This window comes from Solanum dulcamara, chromosome 1 (assembly GCF_947179165.1).
Source record: "Solanum dulcamara chromosome 1, daSolDulc1.2, whole genome shotgun sequence".
Classification (NCBI taxonomy): Eukaryota; Viridiplantae; Streptophyta; class Magnoliopsida; order Solanales; family Solanaceae; genus Solanum; species Solanum dulcamara.
The window spans coordinates 70,942,512-70,951,576 of NC_077237.1; positions in this window are offsets into that span (position 1 = coordinate 70,942,512).

Below are 9,065 nucleotides of genomic sequence, written 5' to 3' on the forward strand. Positions count from 1 at the left end.
AACTACAAAAGTCATCTATCTTATGAGGAGACTGGTAGAGCAGTATAGGGAGAGAAAGAGGGACTTGCATATGGTATTCATCGACCTAGAAATGGCCTACGATAAAGTGTCACTAGAGATACTATGGTTATGTTTGGATGCTAATACATTAGGGTGATCAAGGACATGTATGAGGGTGCCAAAACCAGGATAAGGAAAGTCGGAGGCGACTCAGAGCACTTCCCATTTGTTATGGGGTTGCATCAAGGATCAGCTCTTAGTATGTTTTTATTTGCCTTAGTTATGGATGGATTGACATGAAAAATTCAAGGTGAGGTGCCATGGTGTATACTTTTTATGGACAACATAGTCTTGATCGATGAGACTCGTAGAGGAGTTAACTGTAAGCTGGAGGATTGGAGACAGACCTTGGAGTCTAAAGGGTTTAAGCTGAGTAGGACCAAGACAGGATACTTAGAGTGCAAGTTCAGTGAGACACCTCAGGAGGTTGGCACGAAAGTTAAGCTTGGTGACCAGGCCATCCTAAAGAAAAGTAGTTTCAAGTACCTTGGGTCTATTATACAAGGCAGTGGGGAGATTGACGATGATGTCATACATTATATTGGGGCAGGGTGGATGAAATGAAGGATCGCTTCTGGTATGCTATGTGACAAGAATATGCCACCACAACTTAAGGGCAAGTTATACAAAGTGGTGGTTAGATCGGCTATGTTATATCAGGTGGAGTGTTGGCCAGCTAAGGTATCTCACGTTCAAAAGATGAAAGTTACTAAAATGAGAATGTTGAGAAGGATATGTGGGCATACCAAGAGCGACAAGATTAGAAATGAGGCTATTCGGGACAAGGTAGGAGTGGCCTTGGTGGAAGACAAGATGCGGGAAATGTGACTTAGATGGTTTGGGCACATAAAAAGGAGAGACAAAGAGGTAGGGATAGGCCGAAGAAATATTGGGGAGAGGTGATTAGATAATACATGGCACAGTTACAACTTACCGAGGACATGACCTTAGATAGGAGGGTGTAAAGGACTCACATTAGGGTAGAAGGATAGTTCATAGTCTCGTTATTCTTCCTTTTTAGTAGGCGTATTAGCGCATTATAATTCCTTGTGGTCTGATTTCTTTAATTATCTATTACTTTTTATACTTTGATTGCTCTATTTTATCTGGGTTGCTTTCGTTATTTGCTTTGCCATATCGCTTTAAACTTCTTATCCTTATCAGACTTTTTTTATGATTTTACTAAGACGAGGGTCTTTTAGAAATAGCCGTCCTACCCTGGTAGGAATCAGATCTGCGTATACTTTACCCTCCCCAGACACCATGTTGTGAAATTTCACTAGGTGGTTGTTGTTGTTGTTGTTGTTGTAGTGTTCTAGTAGTACTTTAGATATGATGGATCATTACTTGGTTTGGCTGTACTTCTTAAGGGGTAGTATGTAGTGTGACTAATGGAAGTTATGGAGTTACGTTTAATACTTGCTTCTATACCAACTTAGTACCAGATTAATAAGACTTTCCCTATAAAAAATAAGGAAATGTTGGAAACCATATTTACACAGTACATTTCAAATAAACAGGCACAAGTAAAGCCTCATAAATATGCTTCATATATATTTACTCTTATAATATTCACAGTGGATCGCACCCAAAGAGTGGCGGCTGCGGGTTTTCCTTGTCATCAAAAAAAAAATCACAGTGGATTATCGAAAAGCCAACCAAAAGCTTGGAGAAGTATGCTAAGATAGTGAGGGATTGTTCAATTCACACGCTACTTACGCATGAATTAAAATGCATGGTTGTATGGTGAAAAATCATGAAGGGATTGTTATATAATGAATGGTAATGTAGGGACTGTCATGCGATGAATAATAATACAGAGACTGTTATGTAGGGATTGCCTAATTTAGGGGCATTTTTCACATTAAATTCTTCTATTTTAATTGCTAATACGCATTCTTTTTCTTTTTTTCTGGAAATGGTAATGTTGTTTTCTCCCTTAATGCTTGGGACGTTCAAAAGTTAGAACAGAAAAAGTAATACTTATGATCCTAAAAATTCTACAAGTTGTTTGTTTCCTCTAAACCTATTTCTTTACACCAAAAATAGAGAGAAACATTGCAGTTCAACTTAACCTTATGAATGTAGAATGAATCTTCAACATTCCTACTATTCCTCTCTCCAAATTATCCACCATATATAATATGGGATTAATCTTCACCATGTCCTCTATCTTTTATTGCCCCCTTCTCTAATGCAACAACTCAACAGGTCTATAGTGTGTTCAGGGATAGTCCACTTTTATTGTGAAGTTGAGAAATATGGCCCAAACCTGTTACATGTGTTGTGAAACAGCAGTGCAAAAATAAGTGGTTATTGGACTCTTTTATCTTCCCATATAATGAACACCAAGATACTATAGTCATTCATTTTTTCTTCAGGACTTCATGTGTGAGGCAGGACCTTCTAGCAACTAGCCATGTAAAACATTTTAACATGGTTGGTGCTAACTTTCTCTGCTCCTTCCTCCACAAGCTTTGCTGGCTCCTTTCTTCTCAGGACTTCATGTGTCAGGCACGCCTTTCTTGCAACCAGCCATGTAAAATATTTCACCTTAGTTGAGGCCAAGTTTTTCCATATCCACAATCTTTGTTGGTTGCTGCTATATTGATTGTTTTTTATTTTATAGGCCCTGCTAATATTGAAAGCTTCATCCTCATTGTGTAACCATCTCACTGAATCAGGAACATTGTTGGTGCCGGAGAATTCCCTTATTTCTTCAAGAGAAATTTGTCTACTCTCTATTGCTTACTTGGCTTGATTACTTTCCTATTGTTTGCTATGACGGCTTTGCTTGAAACTATGTTTGTGTGTTTATCTCCCTGGTGATTTCTTTTAGTAGTGGATTATATTAGTTTACTATTATGTTGTAGTAGTGGTAGAGTTATAATGTGTGGATGTTGAGCCTAGTTAATTGCTCTAGTGAATTCGCGTTAGCCATTCTAGAGTTTTTTTGGTTTAGTCATTTCCCCTTCCTAGCTTACCCTCCTAATATGCTTAGTTGATGTGAGGTTGCTACCAAGAGAAGGGTGTCAGTGGTTATGGACTTTGTGGTCTACTGTGGGTTTCGTTCGTTGATCCTTCCTTATCTTGATTTCTTATTTTTAGTTCTTAAGGTGGCAAAATCAAGGTTTTTCCTTCAGATTTGGCTGGGTTGCCTCTTCGTGGTAAGTTTGATGGTTAATTTTTTGGTTCATCTACTTATGTGTTGTGGTGTTAGATGGCAATGTTGAGTTGGGAAGGCTGAAAATGGAAATTTTCCTTATTCATTCTAAGTATGGTGATATTTTAGCTTGACGCATCATGTAATAAAAAATGGTTCTATCGAATACATGGAAGTGGTGGTATTATTATGCTTTTGACCAACCAAAAAATGGCGAGAAGGGACGATTGTGGAGCGAGAGCATTCATAGTGATAAATCTTGATTTCTCAGAATTGCCTTGGTGTGCTCTAGTGATTTATGGATATTTAGGTGGTTGGTCGATATGTTTTGGAAATTTTAGTCACATGCATGTTTACCTTACAACTAGAATTATCTTTAATCTCGATGATTTCGTGTTGTGCCTTAGTTCTACCAGTAAACTACAGTGGGTATGTCAATGGTCCAAAGAGTCAAATTGTTGATTTGGGACTTCTATGGTGGTATGCTTAGACTAATCCAGGTTTTGGCTTCCATGGTCGAATGGGAATTCTCTAAAAATGCTCAACCTCAAGATGGAGTAGCCTTTCAGTTTAAAAGATAGACTTCAGACAAAAGCTTTTGGTTCTGGGAGTCATTGGGTGGAACAATGAGTTTGTGCCCTAGGCTAAGTTGCTTATTTTGAATTTTTGTCACTCTTTAGTGTTTAGGTGGCGCTTGCAATTCCTTTATGGTTGTTTGGGCAATGTTCAGATGGTATTTGGAGTTATTACTGTAGTTTAGGGTGGGTAGGATACCCATGATGACTAAAGAGTCTTGAGTGTGGAGTATAAAGTAAAGGATTCGACTTGGAAGTTATTTGGAATCTTCTTTGTCTGTGGTCTCCTAATTCAGAAAAATCTTTGTGGTTTTGGATTATCTCATATGATTTTGTTGTATTTGGTTGAGTTTGTTCGTGTTAATTTGAAGTTAGTATCATAAGAGAGAAATTGGAAATTGAATTGAGTTATGATGGAGAAAACTGAATTTGAGAGTTTTCTCTTAACCTAATTTCTAGGTTGGCGTTGTCCAACCCAAGAAGGTACATGTAGGTCAAGCAGAGGTTGCAAGCTTAACTTCTAATATTTTTGTACCCTCGAGTTCTTTTCTATCCCTTGACTTTCGAGGATGAAAGTCCTTTTAGTAGCGGATGTTGTAATGACCCTCAAGGTTATTTTTGTCTTTTTGATATTTTCAATATTTAGAGATTTCATGTAGTGACCCTAAGTCATTTATGATTTGCTGGCATTGATAGTTTGGTTTCCTGGTCATTCGTTTGAGTTTTACGCCTGTTTCTCTATTTTGGAGCCCTTAGAGTTCAAATGGTTGACTTCAGTCAAACCTCTAGAAAACTAACCTCAGAATGGAATTCTGATGGTTTCATTAGTTCTGGAATGGCTAAATTAGTCTAGTAGTATGGTCATCATGAGTATCGAGGCAATCAGTGCGAGTTTGAGTCCATTTGGCGCTTTAGCCTTTGATATTTGGCCTAATATTGACTTTGGTCAACATTCTTAGAAAACGAGCTTGGATCAAAATTTTGTCAGCACGGTAAGCTCTGAAATGTTGATTTTGGTCTGGAACAACCTTTCTTTCATTCCCCGAGGCTTCCTGTCTCATTTAGAGCCTCCTTATGAAAATGGCAAAAATTATGCTTGGGTGTGGGACCCATATTTTGTCGAGATGACCTCGGATGAAAATTTCAACTGCGTCATTGACTCTAGATCATCGAATTTGGAGGGGTAGCATAGTCCGTTTGCACACACAAGGTTCCAAATGAATTGTGAACCCCCATTAGAGAATCCCAAATTCCATTAGCCTTAGCTGATTCAGAGCTGTTGGTGCCGCCCACTCTTGTGCTTCGCTTTTGTCGGACTCTTGGCCTTGTTTGCAGAAGCCTGGCAACCAAGCCTCCATGTTTGCGGGCACTTTGTTGTGTTCACGGAGTGACAGCCCCTAGACCTCCGCGTTCGCGGGAGGACTCTCCACATTTGCGGAGGGTTAGCATGCTTGCCGCCGCATTCGCGGGCTTGTCCTTGCATTCACTGAGAACAAATAAGGCCTGGCAGTAAACGTAAAACAGACCTATTCAGCAGCTAAGTCTCTTTTCGAGACTTGGCATTCTTGAGGATTTTGAGAACAATTCTCAACCAATTCCGGTGAGTTGAAACTTCTTATGGGAACGTCTTGGGACCCTTTTTCATCCTAAAAATCTTGTAAGTTCCAAGTAAATTCACTGTTTCCTTGCATTTTTGACTAGTCTAGAGCTTAAAATTAGTGGGGTTGTTTGAGTTCTTCTGATGCTCGAAATGTTTCTATTTTTGAGGCTCAAGTTCCTTGAGTTATTTGGGATACGGGTCCCACAATCCCATTTTATGACCTAATTTTGAGTCTGTCTTTTAAAAATAGAAATTTAGTGCAAAACGTCTGTATTGATAAGGTGATTAATATTTTCATAGTCTGGAGGCATTTGGAGTCATCTTTGGAGAGAAAAGCTATAGGGAAGTTTACTTAGAGCGCGCGTGTTCGAGGTAGGCTATGGTCTCCTATTCTTTGATTGAGCTTCAATAAATATTGTTTAGTGTAATTTTCTTGTGTTTGAATTGTATATGATGGGTTAGGCTTGATTCCTAGATTTTTGGTTCTTTATCCCGGTATGAGCCTTAGGCTAGTTTACTTTTATGAGATTTCCCGTCTAGTTGGTAAGATTATGGACTATGCCTTACTTTGGCTTTGGTTAACCTATTTTAGATTATTTGTGCCTTAAACTTGAGTTGTGGTTTCAACCTTAGTTGTTGTAGCCATTGTTGGTGGGATTTTATGATACTTAGTGTTCTTCATTATTGAAGTATTCCACCCGGTTAGGCTTGTGAATTACTATTGGATTCCATTTCTGGATTTAGGGTTAGAATCTCCTATGCTTTCCTATTGTCATTTGATGGGGCTATCGGTGGATATGAATCTCAAGGGGATATTTCTCAAATGGATCTAGAGGTATTGATTGACTAGTTGAGCACTTGTTTCCTTATTTTTCTCCTTCTTGTTACCCAGTTAGGGTTGAGTTCCCTTTCGAGCCTTGTGGTTGAGTTAGAGTAGATTCAAGCTTTAGGCCTTGATTATAGTTCAGTGGTATTTGTGAGCCTTGTTTGTATGCTTTAGTGGGTATGGTGCTAGAGGAGTCATTTTTTAATGTGATTGTGCGTGTTTTTTGGGTGCTAGTGATAGTATGCATTGCATTGGATCATTGTTTTCTCACGGATGTAGTCGACCCCGGTGCATGCATTGTATCTAGCATTGATTTGAGAAAGCTGGATTGTAACCCAAACTATTTTATATTGATTTTCGAATGGGGGTCGTTCTACCTTTATTACAACTATTTTTAGTGGATTGGAGGCATCAAGGATGCGCTCATTTTATTATATATGATTCCATGCATCGAGGATGCACTCATTTTAAGACATTAATTTGAGGCATCAAGGATGCGCTCATGTTATAGATGATATAAGGCTTGGATCGAGACCCAGTGGTATATAGGGGCATTTCCAAGCCCCCTATGGCAATCTCATAAAGGCGCATGGGTCCTAATTCCTCACCGAGAATGGAAGTAGGTGTATATATCTTGGTATAAGGTGCTTTGTATAGATGGTACTACTGGTTTTACTGTATTACTTTCATGCATATATGCATTGTCTATCACAAACATAGATGTTTGTACCTGTCGGTAGTATGGGATGCCGTACGGGTTTACCTATTTGTGAGTGAACTTCCTGGGCATATAGGGGCTCGGGAAGCATTGACTTACTATTTGCAAAACTTGTGGCGGAATAAAGGGTGGTCTCTTATTTGAAGGTAGTTACTGCCCTTGTTCTTATTTATCTAACTTTTTGTGAAGGGATTTAGTTGATACAGTCCTATGGAGCCTTTATGTGATATCCGTGATTAGTTTTGTTAGTAGGTTGTCACTTAGTTGTCCTCCTCCGTAGTGTGTCATTGTGTTTAAGTCTTGGGTTGGAGACACCTTGTACGTCATTGGTTTACTTGCTTGTTTCTTACCTACTCTCTCTTTCCTATATTTGATGTTTCTTATTGCAGGCTTCCTTATTATCCTTATTAGTTACTTGTGATATATACTCCTTGCTTATATGTTCTTTATACTTGTTTTATCTTTGGAGCTCAATCGGCCGATGACTACTGAGTGCCACTTGTTAGTACTCATACTACACTTCTGCACCCTACAGATCAAAGTATGGTTTTTTACTACTGACTTGGATATCATACGGAGCATCTCTTGGACTTTGGAGACTAGGGTGAGCTCTTGGCGTTCGGAGTTGCCTATCTTCTTCTATTTTTTGCCTGGACTAGTCTTTAATTGGTATTCGGAGACAGTCTGTACTATTATTATTAATTTTGGATATGTATAAACCTTGTACTCCCTTATTCGGTCTAGTGGCTCGACTACCGACTGATACCAGGTCTTGGGGGTTATCTTGTTGAATTTATCTTATTCTTCTTTTCTTATTATTACTGTTATTATTATTCATTTCTTTCCCTCCGCTTGTGATGATCTTTTGTCTATGGTTCCGAATTGTGAAGTTAGGCTTACCAACTGGTGGGTTTATAGTAGGTGTCATCATGACTTGAGAAATTTGGTCGTGACAGACACCCGTAATCGGACAGAACTGTTGGCTAACCTCTGTACATCCATAGCCAAGGGACACCTGTCAACACCATCGCTGCAAGACTACCCATACTAGGAGCCTTCCTACTCAAACCATCTGCCACCACATTGGCCTTCTTCGAATGGTACAAGATAGTCATGTCATAGTCCTTCAGTAGCTCAAGCCCTTTGCGTTGTCTCAGGTTCAGATAGATCTCTGACTAAAAATATATTGAAGACTCCGGTGATCGGTGAACACCTCACAGTGTACCCCATATAGGTAATGACGCCACAGCTTCAACACAAACACAACTGCCGCCAACTCTAAGTCGTGTGTAGGGTAGTTCTTCTCATGAGTCTTCAACTGTCTTGACGCATAGGCAACTACCTTTCCCTTTTGCATTAGGACACCACCTAAACCAATATCAAAAGCATCATAATACATGGTGAAGTCCACACCCTCCTCGAATAGGGCCAATACAAGGGCTAAAGTCAATAAGGTCTTGAGCTTTTGAAAGCTCGCCTCACACTCATCGAACCAATGGAAATCCAAAACCTTCTAAGTCAGTCTATTCAAAGGAGTTGCGATGCTGGAGAAACCCTGCACAAAAAGCCAATAATAACCAGCTAAACCCACAAAACTCCAGATCTCGGTAAGAGAAGTAGGTCTAGTCCAGCCTCTAACTGCCTCAATCTTGGTTGGATCCACCCTAATACCCTCTTTGGACACCACATGCCCAAAAATGCCACCGAATCAAGCCAAAACTCGCATTTAGAGAACTTTGCATATAAGCTTTGCTCTCTCAACTTTTGGAGCACCGATCTCAAATGAAAAGCATGATCCTCCTTTGTCTTGGAATATACAGATGTCATCACTGAACACAATCACAAAGGAGTCTAGATATGGCCGAAACACCCTGTTCATCAACTCTATGAACGTTGTTGGGGCGTTAGTCATCCCAAAAGATATAACCAAAAATGCATAATAGACATAACGGGTTCGGAAAGCTATCTTAGGAATATTCGATGGCCTAATCCTCAACTGCTAATACCCCGATCTCAAGTCAATCTTAGAGAACAAGTACTCTCCCTGAAGCTGATCAAACAAATCATCTATGGGAGGAAGAGGATACGTGTTCTTGACAGTCACATTGTTCAACTTCCTATAA